Below are 21,103 nucleotides of genomic sequence, written 5' to 3'. Positions count from 1 at the left end.
TGAGTGTCCTGAGAGACACATAAGGAGAGATACAGACAGAATAGAGGGCCTTGTGAAGAAGGAGGCAGAGAATGGAGTGCTCCAGCCACAAACCAAGGAACATCTGGAGCCTCCAGGTGCTGGAGGAGGCAAAGAGTGATCCCCTAGAGCCCTTGGAAGGAGCCCAGCCCTGCTGGTACTATGGTTTTAGACATCTGGCCTCCAGAATTGTGAGGATAAATTCCTGTTGTTTCAAGCCACCAGCTGGTTGTCATTTGTCATGGTGGCCCCAGGGGACTAATACACCACCCTTGGACAAACCCAGTGTCCCATTCCGAGTTCCGCTCTTGAAACGGAACCGGACCCTATGGTCTATGCCCCCCATGTCCTCAGCTTGCCTTTTGTTCGTGGAAAAACTTTTGCCAAAGAATAAGTTTAATCAGAGAAGTGAGACAATGCAGAAACAAAGGAAAACTGTCAAAGGAGACCAAATAATAATAGTTTAGTCATTAAGCATAGTCAAGGACTATTAGTGCCTTCTTAAGGGCTACAGATAATATTCTGAGCCATATCCTGTGAGCTGTCTTACAGATACTGAAACCCCCACCAGGTTGAAGAAGTTTGGCTGCGTTGGGTCTTCGTTGCTGCGCATGGGCTTTCTCTAGTTGTGGCTCGCGGGGGCTACTCTTCATTGTGGTGCTCAGGCTTCTCATTGCAGTGGCTTCTCTTGTTGCGGAGCATGGGCTCTAGGGTGCATGGCCTTCGGTAGTTGCGGTGCATGGGCTCAGTAGTTGTGGCACACGGGCTTAGTTGCTCTGCGGCATGTGGGATCTTCCCAGACCAGGGATTGAACCTGTGTCCCCTGCATTGGCAGGAGGATTCTTAACCACTGCACCACCAGGGAAGTCCATGGGTGGACTCCTTGACGGACCCTGAGAGTCCACTTTTGGCTGAAGGCTTTTCCACACCGTTCTTAAGCCTTCTTCACAGAATAAATACGCTGATGGACCGTGACATGGGGCCGATGCCTGAAGGCTTTTCTGCACTCGCCACACGTGCAAGGCTTTCCCCAGAGTGACTACTCAGAAGAACCAAGTGTTGGGAGCTTTTGTACCCATGGGGCTTCTCTCCGGTGTGAACTCTGCAGTGAACAGAGGTTAGTGTGATATACACGACAGCTCTTCCACACTTGTGGTGTGTACATGGCCCACCTGGGATGTGAACTCTGGTGTGTAATGAAGTGTGACCCGTCTCTGAAATCTCTCCTGTATTCTTTACGTTCTATACAGCTTCTCTCTAGTGTGGACTGTTTGACCAACAATAACAGTGGCCTCCTGGGGACTTCCCTGGCGGTCCAGTGGTTAAGACTTCGCCTTCCAATGCAGGCGGTGCAGGTTTGATCCCTGGTCGGGGAGCTAAGATTCCACATGCCTCACTGCCAAAAAAAACAACATAAAACAGAAGCAATATTGTAACACATTCGATAAAGACTTTAAAAATGGTCCACTCAAAAAAATCTTTAAAAAAACAAACAGACAGTAACAGTGGCCTCCTGAGAAAAGGCCTCTCTGCACTCCTTACAGATGTATTCCTTCCCATTCTGTATGCTCATTGATGGGAAGAAAGGGCCTCACATCTCAGAAAGTTCTTCCATGCTTGTGACGCCCATGGAGCTTTCTCTATCATGAAGCACTGATGAGCTTGAGCGGTGATTCTGATCCTTTCTTCACACCCTCGGCACTCAGACTTCTCCCCGCGTGGTGTAAGCTGGGGACTAGGGCTATGATTCTGCCACGTTGCTCACGCTGTTGGGCCTTCTCTCCACAGGGGATGGTCACAGCACTAGACTCGAAGAATTCCCCATACTCGCTGCGAGTGTGGGGTTTCCCTCTGGCGAGAGCGCCCTTATGTATGAGAACATGTGTCTGTTTCTCAGCGCTTTCTCACACACTTTACATCTACGAGATTCTTTGCCAGTGGAAGTCCTCCGGGCTGCAGGAACAGGTGAGAGCAAACCTTTCTCCAGTGAGGATTCTCTGCCAGGCAGCAAGTTGTGACTTCCTGGTGGATCCCTACTGCACGCACTATACCTGCAGGATCCTTTCTTCTAAGACCTTTTGTGGTTTCTTGGGATCCACGAGATTCTACAAAATTAGATCTCTGGAGCCTAGCCTTTGGGAGTCCTCACAGTGCCTTCCCTCCATACTTCATGTCCTCAGAAAGGCCCTGCCTTATAGAGTTGATTCCTGGTTCTGCTCTCACCATCTGACAAATAACACATGACTTGATCTGCATCCTGAGCAAAAATTAACCTGAGGGGGGGAAAAAAATTAACCTGAGAAGAACAGAATAATCAAGTGCAACAAAGAGAGAATGACAGCATCCAGCACTTATCTCCACAACCCTGAACAGTAAGGACCGGGAAGGGGACCAAAACAGAAACTTCCAAGAGCCAGCAGACAAAGAGTGTACTGGTGCTACGTGGAGAATAAAAGGGAGGGAACAGAAGACAGGACAAAACACTGGGGAAGAAACAGGGATGTAGGGCCCCAGCCGGAAAGGGGTGAGAAAACGAAGCAGCAGGTAAAGGGGAACGGCTGAGGGCCGAAGGTCTTTGGCGTCTTCACCACACACAGACTGACCAGGCGTTGGGCCACTGTCTCCTCTGTGCAGGCGGCTCACCCAGATGAGGGGAATGCACGGCGAGGTGTTAATGTGGGGGTGTCCATCAGATTCTCACGTAGTGGCTTAGGGACCAAGCGAAGACGAGGACTCATCTGAATCAGCACTCCACCTCGGATTCTTCAACATTATAAATGGCACAAGGGAAGGAGCTGTGTAACAAGGCGGGGGTGGGGGGGGGGGCGCTAGTGGACTTCCCCCCATCACCTGTGAGTGAGTCTTCTGTCCTCATCTGCCTGCAGTTGTGGTACCCAGGATGCTTCCCTTGTTCCAGGAGGATGATCAGATTAGGTTGGAAAAGTGAAATTCTGTTCATAGCACCAAAAACAGGAAAGGGGAGAGAATAGACCAAAACCAGCCTTAGCCCTTCTGTCAGTGGGAACCAGATATGGCTGGAGACACAACTGGAGAGCTTGCTGGGAAGCACAGACAGGCAGGACGACCATCTCAGGACAGAAGTAAAACTCCCACAGGCAGGGCCTTCAATACACAGGCAGATGACCCAGGTGCCAGGGAGGTGGGGGTAGACTCAGAGCACAGGAAAGCTGCCCATTTCCAATGAGGAAAACATGAGAACTGAATATTAAGGAGAAGCAGAAATAGCCAATTTTTCATCAAAAGGGACCATACAGTTTGCAAGGAGTCAGAAACTAAAACTAACTAAATGGAAACCTTCAGACCACATCACTAACACATGGGTGGCAGCAATGACTTGGTTAGCAAGGAATGAACTGAGTCAGATCACATTCCCCAAATTCCCCATCACATCCTAATGGAGATTCCTCTCGGAGGGGTCAGCGCCTGTCCCCATGGGTGAAGGGTATGGTCACAGCCTCACTCATCCTCAAAGGTGATCCTGAAGCACGTGATTTCTACCTCATCAGGAGAATAATCCCTGAGGGGCACGGACAGATTCAGCAGGGTAAGGGGGAGGCTTTGAGTCTTGTGTTTATGTCTGACGAGCAAGAAGAGCTCTCCAACAAGAGGCCGGGGGTCAAGTCTAGGGAAACTCTGCAGCTGGGAAGGGCGTGGTCATGTCTGTGTGGTCAGCAAATGTCTGAGCAAAGGAAGTGCAAGAGGAAAATTCTACTTTCCTCCTCTACTCTCAATACTTCTAGTCACCAAGTGCATGTGGGGGAGGGGGCGTGGGGGGGGGAGGATTGGGTGGAGTAGGGTGTTCCTACACCAAGCAGTTCTCACCCCACAATTTACTTCATTTCAGACACTCTCTACCTGGAGCGTCGGACCCCACAGGTCAAGGGCTCGGTCCCAGAAGACCGCCCCCACTTCTGACAACAATCTCAAGTCCAGGTTGTCTGTCATCTGGTTGTCTGACTGACCAGCTTTAAACCAGAGGTTCCCACGACCCCCTCTCAGGTTGGGTTAATTTGCTAGAGTGGTTCTCTCAGAACTCAGGAAAGTGTACTCACTCCGGCCAGTTTATGACAAAGGATATTAAAGGATACGAGTAAACAGCCAGATGAAGAGCGCTTCTGCCCTGTGTGGACCTAGGCTGTGCCACCCTCCTGGCACGTGGGTACATTCTTTTTTTTTTTTTTTTAATTTATTTATTTATTTATTTTTGGCTGCCTTGGGTCTTTGTTCCTCGGGCTTTCTCTAGTTGCGGCGAGCGGGGGCTACTCTTCGACGGGTTTCTCATTGCAGTGGCTTCTCTTGTTGCAGAACATGGGCTCTAGGTGCATGGGCTTCAATAGTTGTGGCACGCAGCCTCAGTAGTTGTGGCTCGCAGGCTCTAGAGTACAGGCTCAGTAGTTGTGGCACACGGGCTTAGTTGCTCCGCGGCACGTGGGGGTCTTCCCAGACCAGGGCGTGAACCTGTGTCCCCTGCATTGGCAGGCGGATTCTTAACCACTGTGCCACCAGGGAAGCCCTGGGTGCTTTCTTGTTCACCAGCCCCAAAGAGCTCATCAAACCTCATTGTCCAAGAGTTTTTTAATAGAGGCTAAAATCCAGCACCACCCCCTTCCCAGAGGTCGGAAGGTGGGACTGAAAGTTCCAGTCCTCCAATCACTTGGTCTTTCTGGTGTCCAGCCCCATCCTGAGGCCATCTAGGGCCCCACCCTAAGCCACCTCATTAGCATAAACTCCAGTGTGCTCAAAAGGGGCTCCTTACGGCTAACAAAAGACACTGCTATCATTCAGGGAATTCCAGGGGTTTTGGGAACTCTGTGCCAGGAAATGGGGACAAATACCAAATATATTTATTATACCACAGGAAGGAATGCAAACCTTGTTTGAGTGGCAAGGCAAGGTCTTGGGAAAGAAGCAAACGGAAGCAGGCTTACCAGACCCAAGTGCTAGGGCTGGAGTGGCCATGACCAGAGGGTGGATACTTTGGGGTCACAACTGGCAGAAGCTAGAGCAAAAGTTTGAATTTGGACCAAAAAAAAAAAAAAACAGGCAGTCCCCCTGCTTTGTGCCCTGACCAACTCCCATGACCAGGGAGGGACCACACACACAAGGCAGGAATATTTACAAAGGGAGGAGTGTGCACAGCCCTGCAGTTCTGAGCCTGCATCCAAATCCACTTCAGAAACCAGACTCTAAGGGTAATAATGCATCCCACCTCTCTCAAGTGGGAGAGTAAGCCATCTAGGCTTCACTTTAAGAATTTTAAAATCTACCCATACGTACCCGAACCTTTTTTTTTTTTTTTTGGCTGCACTGGGTCTTAGTTGCGGCACACGGGATCTTTAGTTGAGACATGTGGGAATCTAGTTGCCTGACCAGGAATTGCCTCCCTGCATTGAGAGCGTGGCATCTTAACCACTGGACCACCAGGGTAGTCCACCCTAACCATCTTAACTTGGGCTGCTAAACAAGTAAACAAAAGTATCATAAATGATAAATCTCCATTGGCCGAAAAGATACGGCATATCTATTGTACATAGTGAAATACCACGCACTGTAAAGTAGATCTATATAGAAAGACTTGGAGATGTCTTCATGATGCAGGAAGTTGCTGTAAGTGGAACAAAGTTCAGCTTGATCCTTTTTAAAACATATATTCATACATAAAATCTGGACAAATCTATTCTAAACTCTTGAAGGAAAGAATTGAGAGACGTATTCGCTTTCCACATTTTTTTAACATAAAGAACCTGTATTACTTTCATAATCAAAAAAAGTTTTCTTTCAAAAATTTTTATTATGGTAAAATATAAACATAAAGTGTATTCATTTTTTAAACAATAGCAGAGATTGATTTGTCACTCATGTTACATGAGGGCTGTAATTGGCTATGGCTTTGCTCCAACGCATCCAGGCCAAAAGAACAATCCCAAACAAGACTTTCTCATGGCTGAACCCAACCAGCAATCACTCTTTTTAAAAAGGTTGTGGCAAAATGTGTGTAACATAAAATATATCACTTTAATAATTTTTAAGTGTACAGTTCCATGGCGTTAGGTACATGCAGTCTGCTAGGGAACCATCACCACCATCTATCTCTTGTAGAACTTGCTTCATCTTCCCAAACTGAAACTCCATACTCATTAAACTTAACTCCTCATCCCTCTTTCCTCCTAGGCCCTGGCAACCACCGTTCTACTTTCTGTCTCTAAGAACTTGATTCCTCTAGGTACCTCATATAAGTGGAATCAAACAGGATTTGTCCTTTTGTGATTGTCTTATTTCATGAGCATAATGTCCTCAGAGTTCATCCATGTTGTAGCATGTGGCAGACTTTCCTTCATTTTAAGCCCAAGTAACATTCCATTGTGTGTGTATATATATATAGAGTATATATATATATATATATACTCACAGTGTATATATATATATACACACACCCACAATGTGATATCTATATATCTATATCTATATATCACAATATACATATATCGATATATACCACACTGTTTATACAGTCATCCACTGAATATCTGGGTTGCTTCCACCTTTTGGCCATTGTGAATAATGCTGCTATGAATATGGGTGTGTAAATATCTACTGAAGTTTTCAGTTCTTTTGGGTATATACCAAGAAGTGGAATTGCTGGATCATATGGTAGTTCTATCTTTAATTTTTTAGAGGAACTGCCATAACATTTTTCATAGCAGCTGCACCAGCAATGCACAAGGTTCCAATTTCTCCATAGCCTCACCAACACTTGTTATTTTCTGTTTTTTTCATAACTAGCCATCCTAATGGATGTTAAGCGGTATCTCATTGTGGTTTTGATTTGCATTCCCCTAATGATTAGTGATGTTGAGCTTCTTTTCATGTGCTTATTAGTTATTTGCGTAACTTCTTTTAGAGAAATGTCTATTCAAGTCCTTTGCCCATTTTTTAATGGAGTTTTTTACTGTTGTTGAATTGTAGGAGTACTTTATATGTTCTGGATGTCTTTCAATTTTTAAAAACTTTCTTAGAGGGCTTCCCTGGTGGCACAGTGGTTGAGAGTCCGCCTGCCAATGCAGGGGACACGAGTTCGTGCCCCGGTCCGGGAAGATCTCACATGCCGCGGAGCGGCTGGTCCTGTGAGCCATGGCCGCTGAGCCTGCGCGTCCGGAGCCTGTGCTCCGCAGCGGGAGAGGCCACAACAGTGAGAGGCCCGCGTACCGCAAAAAAAAAAAAAAAAAAAAAACAACTTTCTTAGAAAGTTTTTTGCCTGGAAAAATTTTAAGATTCACGAAAGTAGAAAGAGTAAACTGCAGCCATAAACATTCTGCCATTCTTGTTTCACCTGCTAGATCTTGATGACCCAGAATATCTCAAAAATATTTCATACAGTTGGATCAGGATCTTGGAATTTTTTTTTTTTTTTTTTTGCGGTACGCAGGCCTCTCACTGTTGTGGCCTCTTCCGTTGTGGAGCATAGGCTCCGGACGCGCAGGCTCAGGGGCCATGGCTCACGGGCCCAGCCGCTCCGCGGCACGTGGAATCTTCCTGGACCGGGTCACGAACCCATGTCCCCTGCATCGGCAGGCGGACTCTCAACCACTGCACCACCAGGGAAGCCCACATTTGAAGATTTTTTAGCTCTTTATTTTGACATAGTGATAGATCTACAGGATATTAGATCTTTGTATCTGGAGTTAAAACAGCACACAGACTGAATGCAAAAGGTGAGTACTTTATAAGCAAAGGCATGCAGGAGAGCTGGTGTCTCTGAGCTCATCCCAGCCCTTCCCAAAAACCACTTATTTCACAAACCAGAATGGGAAACTATAGGAGAGAGAATTTGTAGCCAGGAAGAATGACAAGGTCCATCACTTCATAATATTACAGTTATTCTGGTTTCACAGAAAACATCCTTGGGAAAATATTTCTATACAGGGTAGGCTGTGGAAATCACACTTCTACCAAAAATGAACTGTAACTATTAATGGGACAGATTTTTTAAAAAGTTTCCAATGTGATCAGAGTCACCTACTAACACCATTCTCTTCTTTCCTACTAACAGAGACACATTGTATTCAGGGTGACAAAGTGCTCAGCTAAAAAGACCATGTCTCCCAGCCTTTTCTGCACCAGAGCTGGTTCCAGGATACAGTTCTGGCCAATGAAATGGAAACAGGAGTCACTGGACAGAGCTTGCAGAAAGCTCTGTAAAGCCTTTGAAGTGTGATACTTTGTTAGAAACGCAGAATCCTAGGGTAAATGCCAGCTCTTCACCTGAAAACGATCTACTTATGTGGCAGGAAGAAAAACCCATGTACTGGTCAGTATAGGTGTGGATAAGGAGACCCTGACATGTGTGGTCTTTGATGTAACTTGGAAGACTGCAGTGCAGACATTCTTATCCAAACAGGTTTTAACAGGCTACCACCTAGCTTGCGGACCCCACTTATTAAGATCAAAGCCCCTTTTTTGAATTCTGTGATATAGTTTGATTTTCCACATACTTTCTTAGAGGGAAAAGATGTGTGACCAACTTGCAGAAATAGTCTTGTTGGCTTGCCAGATATATTTCTTGTTGTAAATCTGCATGCTGGTTAACTATAACAGCTTGGAAGTTACATAAATGTCCAACAATAGGGAATCAGTTAAGAACAAAATTCATTATAGAACATATGTAGAAGACGATGCAGGCATTAAAAAACATGACGTAAAAGAGCAGATACTGCCATGGGAAAATGTTCACAATTGAGGACATTTTAAAAATCAGGTTATAAAACAGATGTACTAAATGATTCCAGCTATGTTTAAAAATATATATACTCAGGGCAAGAAAAACTGGCAGAACCTTACTAAACATGGGATTATGTCTCAGGGTGCAATTGGAGATGATTTGTGTTATTTTGTAATTTTGTAAATTTACGTCTCTATTTTTCTGTATTTTCCACATTTTCTGTCATGAACAATAATTGCTACTATAATTGGAAAATGAGAAGCCATGAGTTTTTAAAAAATTATCACTCAGATTACCTTAGGCAAGTTAATCAACCTCTCTGTACCAGTTTCTTCACCTATAAAATAGGGATAAAAGCACCTCCCCCTTAAGGTTACCAAGACAGGTAAACCCTCAGAACAGGCCCAGGCAGGTGGGAGTTGCTCAGTGAAGGTCAGCTATTAGCATGGAAATGAAAATAGCATAGTTTTGCAAACACGGGTGTGAGCCTAAGGGGCCAGGTTTATCTCACCTGTGGTGACCCCACTTGCCAAGCCAGGCTGAGAGGCCAGCTTTTCCCTCCTGTTCCAATGTGAACAACAGGTAACAAAGACAGAAAAGGAAACTTAGAGCTGAGTTCACAAACTCACAAGTCTTGTGAGTTTTGAACTGGCAAAACTGGCACCAGGTAGGAAAGGTAAACATGAGAGAAGCAGCTGGAATTGGACAAAAGGGTTAGGGGCTATGGCTCCCTGGAGAGGGGGGACTCCCCAGAAGTACTTCAATTCAACTTATTTATTTAATTTTTAAATTCAGATATAATTGATTTACAATGTTGTGTTATAATTCAACTTATTTTAAAACCCTGCACTGGCCTAATAGCCCACACCTACCCTGGAGCTGCCCTAATTTGTGCATTATTCACAAAAAAGAACAATTTAAAGTGGTCTGAACTTTACAGGTTTTTGCACAGGACACGCCAGTCAATGCTCCAGTTTCTTCAGGGTGTTTACAACTGGGTTTCAAATATTTTTCAGCCTTTGAGTGAGCTGTTGTTAAAGCAGACAGCAAATGAACAGTTTTCATCCTCACATAACATCAGTGGCCACAGCAACAACAGAAACCAATTGCATGACCAACCTGTGGGGAAAAAGGATTCCTGGGTTGCACAGTTCAGGGAACCAGGAAGCAAGTTAGTCTGACTGGTTCCAGTCAGAAAGAATGACTGGGGAGGGAATTTAGAGTAGGAACTGATACTGGAGAAATGTGATCTGTCCTAGAATTCTACGGACTGTATGATTTATTTTTGCAATGGGAATACTTCTTACTTCAGACAGTGAAAGAGAATGCTATTAATAATCGCACCAGGCCATTGAGTCTTAACTGGAATTGCCTCAAGCAAATTGGGACATACGGCCACCTACTAAAATGGAAGTTGTCCCTAAGGTCTAGGGTAAATTCCAGCTCTTCACCTGAAAATTATCTATTTATGTGGCAGGAAGAAATCTCTTCAAACTGAGGCAGGAGGTAAATGGGCCCCAGGCTGAACAGCTGGAGTCTGACCCTATGGACAGATACTCCAAGATGAAGAGGAGGAGGGGCTAAGCCCTGCCCAGGGCTGGGCACATATTTCTCATTCTCAAGGTCAAGGAGACCTTCCTGACTACACATGCACAGAAAGGCTCCTTGAAGGTCAAAAAGGGAGGGGGCGCCACCGCATAGTAGGTGATGTCAAGCTACCCATAGGCCTCTTCACTGGAATCCACCTTGGCTAAGAGGCGTGTGCGCACACATGGAGGACCCTTAGATAAATCAAATACGGACTCAGAACCAGGCAAAGCAAGATGAATGGCCAAAGGAAATCCGGAAGAAATGCCCCATATAAGTGATTCAAACTACTACGAGGGCGTGACTCTCTGAGCCCACCTGTGTGTCGATCCACACGTACTCTTTTTCCTCCGAATAAACACTTTACTTGTTTCACTACTTTCCGTCTTTGTGGGAATTCATTTCTGCAAAGCGGAAGGGCCAGAGCCTTGTCACTGGTCACTAGTTTAGTGAGTAGGATTCAGCGCTCTCACTGCCGTGGCCTGACTTCAGTCTCTGGCTGGGAACTGAAATCCTGCTTCAAGCCGCTGCAGGCTGAGGCCATCTGAGATCAAAATGACTGTGTCCTAAGCAAATAATTCAGAAGACCTATTTCAAGGGCTGACTACACAAGAGTTTGGGGTCTTCCTCTCTGGACATCCTGGACGAAACAAAAGGCAGCAGAGATGAGCTGATCTCTGACTCTTAGCCCCCTGGTCCCTCCTGAGATTCCTGATAACATACCAGCCTGGGGAGGAGGATCTGAGCAGAAGCTATACATGGACTCAGCAGGGTCAGGGGCCATCCCACCAGCCACCCTCTGCTCCCCTTTCCTCACTAGACACCAGGGGTTATGGGTCAGCCACTGGCTCAAAAGCCACTGGTGCATCAGTGACAGAAGAGGTTATGATTGCAGGCCTAAAGACGTGAATGGCTGGGATCAGCTGAGACTTAAATTTGATGTGTGTTCTACTTAACAAGAATCCTCCAGATGTGACAGATGGAAAATGGCATTCCATTACATCCCCATGTTCTGTTCGATAATTATCTTATTCAGCCCTTTTCCTTTTTTAAAAAAATAAATTTATTTATTATTTTTGGCTGCGTTGGGTCTTTGTTGCTGCGCATGGACTTTCTCTAGCGAAGACCGGGGGCTACTCTTCCTTGTGGTGCGTGGGCTTCTCATCGCGGTGGCTTCTCTTGTTGCAGAGCATGGGCTCCAGGTGCATGGGCTTCAGTAGTTGTGGTGCACGGGCTTAGTTGCTCCGCGGCATGTGGGATCTTCCAGGACCAGGGCTCGAACCCGTGTCCCCTGAATTGGCAGGCGGATTCTTAACTACTGCACCACCAGGGAAGTCCTAAGACTATTGTTAAGGAGTCTTTCAAGACTCCTGGACTTCAGAGATTGTTACTACATCTTGGGAAAGTGACCTTTAACTTTTAAAGTCTCTAATTCTGATTGGTTACTTAATAATTTGTAGTCCTAGTAGCACTATTTAAATATATTAGCAACCTCTTCTACTCATAAGACCATGGAGGCAAAAATGAATAAAAACAATGACTTTATTGGATTTACTTTTTAAACAGAAGTCTAATCAGTTTAAGTTTAATGTTTAGGTTAACCTTATCAGCAATAAAGCTCCAACTGTTTAAATGTCTGGTGGTTGAAGTCATCCTTTCGCCTTTAGAAAACCTGTGGAGAGGCAGGACCAAGCTGTCTCGATCGTCGGGGGCGCATCAGTCCTGCACTAAGGCCAGGGCCCGATTCCTCAGCAACCAGGAGAGCCTAGAACAGGTGTGGGCTCTTGGTCCTCCAAGCAGCCAGGGAAGGTCTTCATCTTCAAAGGACAAAAGAGCCATTCCTGTTGAGAGAACTTTCCAGTCCTCTTCCCATTCCCCTGGATGAGAATTACCTATGGCTTCACCAAGAGGACACAGGTGAGGAGGAGGGTTGGAGGTCTCAGCACCATCACCCAGACACCTTTTCTCAGTCCAATGTCAGAACAGGGGCCACTGGATTCACCACTGGATTCAGTGGTGCTTATTTGAACATGAAGGTTCTGAGAATTCGGGGGTTCTAGATCCAAGTCCCGTTCTCTACTCTGCTTCCATTTCCAAAGGAAGACGAAGATGCAAATTCTAAGTAGAGCACATGGGACTTCCCTGGTGGCGCAGTGGTTAAGAATCCGCCTGCCAATGCAGGGGACACAGGTTCAAGCCCTGGTCTGGGAAGATCCCATATGCTGCGGAGCAACTAAGCCTGTGTGCCACAACTACGGAGCCTGCGCTCTAGAGCCCACGAGCCACAACTACTGAGCCCACGTGCCACAACTACTGCAGCCCGCGTGCCTGGAGCCTGTGCTCCAGAGCAAAGAGAAGCCACCGCAATGGGAAGCCCGTGCACCACAACAAAGAGTAGCCCCCACTCGTTGCAACTAGAGAAAGCCCGTGCACAGCAAGGAAGACCCAACGCAGCCAAAAAATAAATTTATTAAAAAAAAAATAGAGCACATAAAAACTGTAAATGCTACACTCTGCTCATTTAGAAATCCTAAGTCCATTGGGCCCTGATGAAGGTGGAAAGATAACCATCTTGAGCCTTCCTTCACAGGAACCTTGAACCAGAACGAGACCAGAGAGAAAAAGGCTGGATAATCACTGGCAATAGTAAAATCAACCAGGAAGAGCCTATATTCTTAACAATGGAACTCACAAGCCTTTGGAATTACTTATGAGTAATTATCAGTACAAGTTGAAGGCAGGGCAGGTCGGTGGCCCCAAGGCCTTCCAGCACTCACCCATCTGACTCTGGTTCTTTGTCCAGCCCAGATACACAGGTCTCCCCTTTTTCCAAATGGCTTAGCACCTCAGGTTTATAAACTGCAAATCCTATTTATGGGCAAGGAAAAGGGTCAGCATTTCAAGAAATCAGGGTATCAGGGCAACTCTGCTGGGGGCCCCAGTTAAGCTGTCCTCCTCTTTGTCCCTGCCCCTTGGCTCCTTCCCTCAGGCTCTAGATACTCATTTCCTTCCTTCTTTCCTTTCTCCCCAGGACTAGCTGAAGAATTCCCAGGTTTCTGCTTTCTTGCAGTCCACTCTCACCTAAAAAAGCTTCTAAGATAAAGGTTTTCTGCTGGTCACTACGGAAATACAGACAATGGGCAGGTAAAGCCTCACAATGGGCAGGTAAAGCCTCGTCTATACGGTTGACCCTTGAACATGGGGTTAGAGGTGCCAATCCTCTGAGTTGTCAAAAATCCACCTATAACTTTACAGTGGGGCTGCCATACCCATGGTTCCGCATCTGTGTATTCAACCAACTAAGGATAGAGAGTACTGCAGGACATATTTAGGGAAAGAATCAGTTTGTAAGTGGACCTGTTCAAACCCATATTGTTCAAGGGTCCACTGTATTTCCGGTTTTCCTTTTTAGATACTATTCTGGGAATCTCTTTTCACCCCACTTTCATATCAAGGACAGAGTTCAACTCTATCCATTCTTTACTTTTTCCAGCACTTGGGGTAGGGGACCCCTTTTCTTTTTTTTCTTTTTGGCTGTGTTGGGTCTTTGTTGCTATGCGCGGGCTTTCTCTAGTTGCGGTGAGCGGGTACTACGGGGACTACTCATCGTTGCGGTGCGCAGGCTTCTCATTGCAGTGGCTTCTCTTGTTGCCGAGCAGGGGCTCTAGGCACGCGGGCTTCAGTAGTTGTGGCTCACGGGCTCTAGAGTGCAGGCTCAGTAGTTGTGGCACACAGGCTTAGCTGCTCCGTGGCATGTGGGATCTTCCTGGACCAGGGCTCGAACCTGTGTCCCCTGCATTGGCAGGCAGATTCTTAACCACTGTGCCACCAGGGAAGCCCAGGGACTCCTTTTCTACAAAGTATGAGGGGCTGGCAAAGGAGTCCTCCACCTTAATGTCCCCCCAGTTTAATCTAATTAAATCATTCTGTTACATGCTTACAGTGACAAAAGGACCTAAGGACTCATTTCTTTTTTCTTTTTTTTTTGGCTGCACCATGTGGCATGCAGGATCTTAGTTTCTTAGTTCCCGGACCAGGGATCCCTTGCCTCCTGCAGTGGAAGCACTGAGTCCTAACCAGTGGACCGCCAGGGAATTCCCAAGGCTCATTTCTTATATTCGGGGAAGTCGGAGAAATACGCTGTCTCTGGGGTCAGAATATTCTGAGGCCTGGAAAGCAGTGTGGTCCTGGTGAGCACATCTTTTTTGTGTGTCTGGGATGACATGAAAGGCAATAGCAGTGGGCAGCCACCCTAGAAACCTACCAGTTGGTCCCAGGCCTGGGATCCTGCTTATAGAGAACTCCAGGTATGAGAAAGGCAGTAACTGAGAATGCTGAAAAACTGCCCACTTTTAACAGATAAGAATAGGGCAACATGAATCCAAGAGTAGAAATATCTTTCCTCGGGGCCCAGGAGCACCTCTAGGCTCTCTCTCTGTCCATGAGAGGGGTGGGGGGTGGGGGTGGGGGGATCAGGAACTGCACGGCTCCACCCAGCAGCACACCCACCAGAAGAGTGCCATACCAATGAGGGACACAGGCAAATTCCAAGCCTTTTGCCTGACATAAAAATAAATAATGCAGGGACTTCCCTGGTGGTCCAGTGGTTAAGACTTCGCCTTCCAATGCAGAACCCTCAGGGTTCGATCCCTGGTTGGGGAGCTAAGATCCCACATGCCTCGTGGCCAAAAAATCAAAACATAAAAAAAGCAATATTGTAACAAATTCAATAAAGATGTTAAAAATGGTCCACATCAAAAATAAATAATGCAAAGAAAAAATAAAGAAATACTGACTAAAAAAACAAATACTAAAAAACCCATAAACAAAACCAAATACAAACAAAGAAATTAGAAACTTGACCTCAGGGGACTTCCCTGGCGATCCTGGGGTTAGGACTCAGCGCTTACAGAGTTTAGGCACAGGTTCGATCCCTGGTCGGGAAACTAAGATCCCGCAAGTTACGTACATATGCGGCCAAAAAAAAAAAAGAAACTTGAACTCACAGGTCTACTTGGACAAATTCGGGAAGCTCTCCAGTCCCTGAAACGTTTCACAACACACGAGACGGGGAGTGCAGAGGAAGACCCAGTTAGAAACAAAGTGCAGTTAAGCCTTCCAGTCAGACCGACTGTGGGTCGCGGGAAAGCCCTTACTCAGTGCGATAACGGTTCCATAATTCTTTAGCATTCCGTCCGCGTAGAAAGCCTTCCGAGGAGGGTCCAGGCGCTTCCACTCTTCGTATCTAAAGCCCACGTCCACATCCTCCAAGGTCACCGGCTCTTGGAACTGAAGGTTTGTCCACTATGGCCCGGGGTCATCCTATCACCTGCTTCGCCAAGAGACGTGGGGGATAGACGGGCCTGAGAAAAGGCGGTCGGGGGGCACCGACGGGGGCAGAGCTCCGACGACCCCAAGCAGGGGGCGATGCACGGCCGGCGTCGACCCCCGCCAGGGGCTTAGGACCTGCACCCACTGTCACCTCGGGCGCTGGTGGCATGGCAAGTTGAGGTCACGGGGAGCACAGGTGGATAGAGTGCAGCTAGTCTGCCCTCCACAGCACGATTTCGACCGAACCCCTTCTAGCGGCAAAGCGACGAGCCACCAGCGGACCTGGAGTCTGAAGGAGCCACAGACCCCGCCCCCAGCCGACTTCCGGTCCTCTCTAGGCTGTGCGGAGGACCCTGCGTCTCTGTGGGCGGCTCCCTGGGACGCCTGGGTACCCCGGGACAGGGCTTTTACCGTAAACATGCGACCCGGGATTAGGATGCGCGGCGACGCTGCTTCGAGGCTTAGCCTAATCACTCTTCAGATTTTATGTGAGTCATCTTTCAAGATACTTTTACCCACTGTATTTCCCATTGGACATCTAAAAATTAATAATAAATAGGAAAAAAAAAGCAATGGTACTCCTAATATACGGAAATAACGAGTTAACATTTTAGTGAATTTTACTCTGATGATTTTCTACACATAGTTTGATATTTTTGTGTTTTTGTCATCTCCAGTTTTTCCACTTAATTCTTTCACGGAAGCACTCCTCTCCCCACCTCTGTACTGTGGTGCGCATTGTAATAGTCCATTAACTGGATTATCATCCTTTATTTACTCATTCGATGTCAAATCACCTGGATTGTGCCTGGGAATACCGGCCTTCCTTAGAATGGAGGCGCGGAGTTGTGTCTTTGCCTATCCTCTGGGAAGTGCTGAAGCCCGTCCTTGTGTTTTCTCTCCAAACAGCTCTTGAGGATGGTGCTGGTTCATTACACAGCCCCACTCTAATCAAAGGAGGACCTTCATATGATCTCGCTTTCCAGAGGAGTTTAACTTTTGAGAGCAATTTGTTAGTTTTTGGCCTATGGACCCTTCGAGTTTTGAATTTGAGTGGTGTTGGCTGCTAGAAAGCTTATAGCAAATCTTTCCGGTCAAGGATATATGACTTTAGCATGTGTATTTTTTTGTATTGCTAACCCTACTCTTGGCCCCCTCCCACTTTGCTATCATTGTTTTCCATCCCTTTGCCTTATATTTCTTGTTTGTTTTAAACGTATTTTATCTTGTTCTTTGGTTTAGGCCTCTGTAAACCATCTTAAATCCTTTTTTGAAACAAGGTGGTGTATAAAATTACAAATAAAATTGCTCAACAATTTCCCTACTGTTGAAATAAACTGTCCTAATATTTAGCTCTTTGAAATTTTGTCACACATGAGCATTTTTGACCATAAAGTGCTTTTTTTATTTAGATTTTTTTTAAAGCCAAAGTCCTAGAAAATACTGGATCAAGAGAAAGGATATTCAATGAGTATTTCTTGAGGCTTGTGGATGCTGTGGAATACAGAGATGATGGGGCTGGGAGGGACAGCCAACATTGAGGGTTTACTCCATGCCAGGTACTTGCTAAACCCTTCACGTGAGTCTACTCTCAAAATTCTTTTTTTTTTTTTAAATTAAAAAAAATGTATTGTTGGCTGCGTTGGGTCTTCGTTGATGCGCACGGGCTTTTTTTTTTTCTTTCTTGTTGCGGCGAGCGGGGGGCTACTCTTCTTTGCCGTGCGGGGGCTTCTCATTGCGGTGGCTTCTCTTGTTGCGGAGCACAGGCTCTAGGCCGCGGGCTTCAGTAGTGGCACACGGGCTCAGTAGTTGTGGCGCGCGGGCTTAGTTGCTCCGCGGCACATGGGATCTTCCCAGACCAGAGATCGAACCCGTGTCCCCTGCATTAGCCGGCGGATTCCTAACCACTGCACCACCAGGGAAGGCCCCGTGCATTCTTATAAAAGTTAAATAACCATAAAAAACAGGGCCCAGTGAAAGAGTTCCCAGTAACGAGGGCTGTCAGAGATCGGGGAAGGACAACACTGTGAGATGAAGGTAGTCGGCTGCCAAGGAGGCATGTATCCTAGGGACACATCTGAGAGGAGAAAGGACTATTTGCAGTTGTTTATGTTTAATTGTCAATTAAAATTTTAAATTTACAAACAAATTTTCTTAAGTTTAACTTACTTAACTTTAATGTTCTGTTTAGAAATCTTGTATTTTTTGTATAAAAATAAGAGCAATAACTTGTTCCTTGATTAATGTTCAGTTAGCCCTTGGGTTTGACATATTAGATTTGCTTGAACATTACTCATGCCATTTACAAAGTTAGTTAATTAAATTCTCTTAAATATTTAAACTACATTTGCAAATTTAATATACTTGCATTTTTTCAAGCACTTCAAATGCCTCATAGACAGATTTACAAGTCAAACAAGAAAAAAATCTTAAGCATGTAAATAACTCTCCTAAACCTAATAATTCAAGCTTCTAAATGTGGCATATCAAGTTGTCTTCAAGATATCCGTACCATTTACAAATGTAATCAAATTATCTTATACTTTTCAAGCTTCAAATCACAAGTCTAGAATAAATTACACAATTCAGTTTGAAATCACAAGATTAGGGTGGGGGGGGATAGACTGCGAGTTTGGGATTGACATGTACATATTGCTATATTTAAAATAGATAATTATGGGCTTCCCTGGTGGCGCAGTGGTTGAGAGTCCGCCTGCCGATGCAGGGGACATGGGTTCGTGCCCCGGTCCAGGAAGATCCCACATGCCGCGGAGCGGCTGGGCCCATGAGCCATGGCCGCTGAGCCTGCGCGTCCGGAGCCTGTGCTCCGCAACGGGAGAGGCCACAACAGTGAGAGGCCCGCGTACGGAAAAAAACAAAAACAAAAACACACAGAGACTATCTCAACCTTCCAAAATCTTTTCCCTAACCATTGCATAAATGAAGTAACATTATGGGTTGTTTTTATTTAGTCATTTCTATTTTTCTTCCCAAGGTGATAGAATAAAATACTTTCTGTTCATATTTTTCTTGCCACAATTCTACAACCATCTTCCTGATTTACCCCTACAACTAGAGAAAGGTCAGATAATTACCTTCTAACTGTAAACTTAGATTTAAAGAAAACTAATACAGTATATTTACTACTTTATATTATTTATCTATGCAAGGAAAAAATGAATACTTTAGAGTGAATGATGCAACTATTACTTGATACTATCATGTTCTCCTTCTTTAGTATACTTTTTTCTTTTACCTATACTTTTTTTGCTTCGTCCATAAAACGGGCATAATAATTTCTATCTTAGCTGTACTGCCAAATTTAGATGTCTGTCATAAGCATAATACCTCAACACATATTCATTTCTTCCTTTCTCCTTTCCTCGTGTCACAACCTTTCCCCAAAACTCAGATAAATGTTGAGAAGTTCCAGAGTCTCTTCTTTTTCCAAATGCAAGGCAGGGGTGCGTGTGCATATTTGGGAAGCAGTTTTGTAAAAGGGAAGAAAAACGTCTTTCTCCAGGGAGGCACACCTCTCCTTACTGTGATCCCTCCACTGTCCACAGTTGGGTTGTGTTTTTAAAAAATTAATTAATTAATTAATTTTTGGGCTGTGTTGGGTCTTTGTTGCTGTGCGCGGGCTTTCTCTAGTTGCGGTGAGCAGGGGCTACTCTTCATTGCGGTGCGCGGGCTTCTCATTGTCGTGGCTTCTCTTGTTGCAGAACACGGGCTCTAGGCGCACAGGCTTCAGTAGTTGTGGCACGTGGGCTCAGTAGTTGTGGCTTGCGGGCTCTAGAGCTCAGGCTCAGTAGTTATGGCGCACAGGCTTAGTTGCTCTGCAACATATGGGATCTTCCCGTGTCCCTTGCATTGACAGGCAGATTCCAAACCACTGAACCACCAGGGAAGCCCCACAGTTGGGTTTTGAGATGATTGACTGCTTTTTTTTTTTTAATTTTTAAAACAGATTTATTTATTTATTTATTTTGGCTCTGCACGTCTTCATTACGGCACGTGTAGCACATGGATCTTCATTGCGGCATGCCTGTGGGATCTACTTCCCCGACTAGGGATCGAACCCAGGCCCTCTGCCTTGGAAGCGCTGAGTTTTACACAGTGGACCACCAGGGAAGTCCCTTGGCTGCTTTTTCTTTTTTTAGCCAAATTTTTTTAATATATGTATTTTTTAATTTTTCATTTATTTTTTGGCTACATTGGGTCTTTATTGCTGCGTGCAGGCTTTCTCTAGTTGCCGCGAGCGGGGTGTTCTCTTCCTTGCAGTGTGCAGCTTCTTGTTGCGGTGGCTTCTCTTGTTGCGGCACACGGTTTCAGTAGGTGCGGCGTGTGGGCTCAGTAGTTGCGGTGCTTGGGCTCTAGGGCACGCGGGCTTCAGTAGTTGTGGCGCATGGGCTTAGTTGCTCCTCAACATGTGGGATCTTCCTGGACCAGGGATCGAACATGTGTCCCCTGCACTGGCAGGCAGATTCCTAACCACTGTGCCACCAGGGAAGTCTGACTGCTTTTAAAAATAGAAATAGTGTATATACTTGTGTTTTTGGATTAGAGGATTTTTAAGATCCTAAGAAAAACATTTTAAGAAGAAAATATACTTATTTGATTGATATTTAAATCAAATCGGTTTAGAGCAATCTAGTTTCTCAAAGAAAAGAAAAATTAGCCAATCAATCAGTCAATAATTTGTGATAAGATTGATTGCATTCGTGATCCCAATTTTTGACCTCTGTCTGTATCCACATTCTTTGCCCTGTGACTTTATAATACCTCTCAAAACAGACGTAGAGGGGACTTCCCTGGCGGTCCAGTGGTTAAGACCCTGTGCTGCCACTGCAGGAGGCACGGGTTCCATCCCTGATTGGGGAACTAAGATCCCACATGCCACGCAGTGCAGTCCAAAAAAAAAAAAAAAAGGATGTAGAGCCCATTTCCCTACCCCTTACATCTGACTTAGCCAGGTACTTGGTGTCGGCAAATAGGATGTTAGCAGGCTGTAGGCCTGCAGAAGATTAAACAAGTGCTTTCGTGTTGGCATTTCCTCTCTTACTTTTCTGCAGTTGCTTCAAGAACATGCTCAGTCTTGCTTGAGGACATGTCTTGGTTGCTGGGGGGATGTGAGAAAGACACATGGAAGAGAGTCCAGTTGTCTAGAAGTCATACTAGACCAGCCAGCCACCAGCTAGACCCATTGACTAACTGAAGATTCATTAGTGAGCTCAATCTAAATCAACAAAACTGCTCAGTTGACCATTGGTTGTGAGAAATTATCTACAATTATCGTTTTATTTATTTATTTATTTTTTGGTTGCATCGGGTCTTTAGTTGCGGCATGTGGGCTCCTCAGTTGTGGCATGTGAACTCTTAGTTGCAGCATGCAGGTGGGATCTAGTTCCTTGACAAGGTATCAAACCC

At 45.6% G+C, this 21,103-nt stretch overlaps 1 protein-coding gene across 1 annotated transcript in view; it reads left to right on the top strand.

Moving 5' to 3' along the window:
- ZBTB9 (zinc finger and BTB domain containing 9) overlaps window positions 1-21,103 on the top strand; it is a 67,770-nt gene that overhangs the window by 31,907 nt on the left and 14,760 nt on the right. The gene's annotated exons all lie outside the window — the stretch shown is intronic.

Source organism: Stenella coeruleoalba (genome assembly GCF_951394435.1).
Source record: "Stenella coeruleoalba genome assembly, chromosome: 10".
Taxonomy (NCBI): Eukaryota; Metazoa; Chordata; class Mammalia; order Artiodactyla; family Delphinidae; genus Stenella; species Stenella coeruleoalba.
This window is presented reverse-complemented; position numbering and strand designations above follow the sequence as displayed.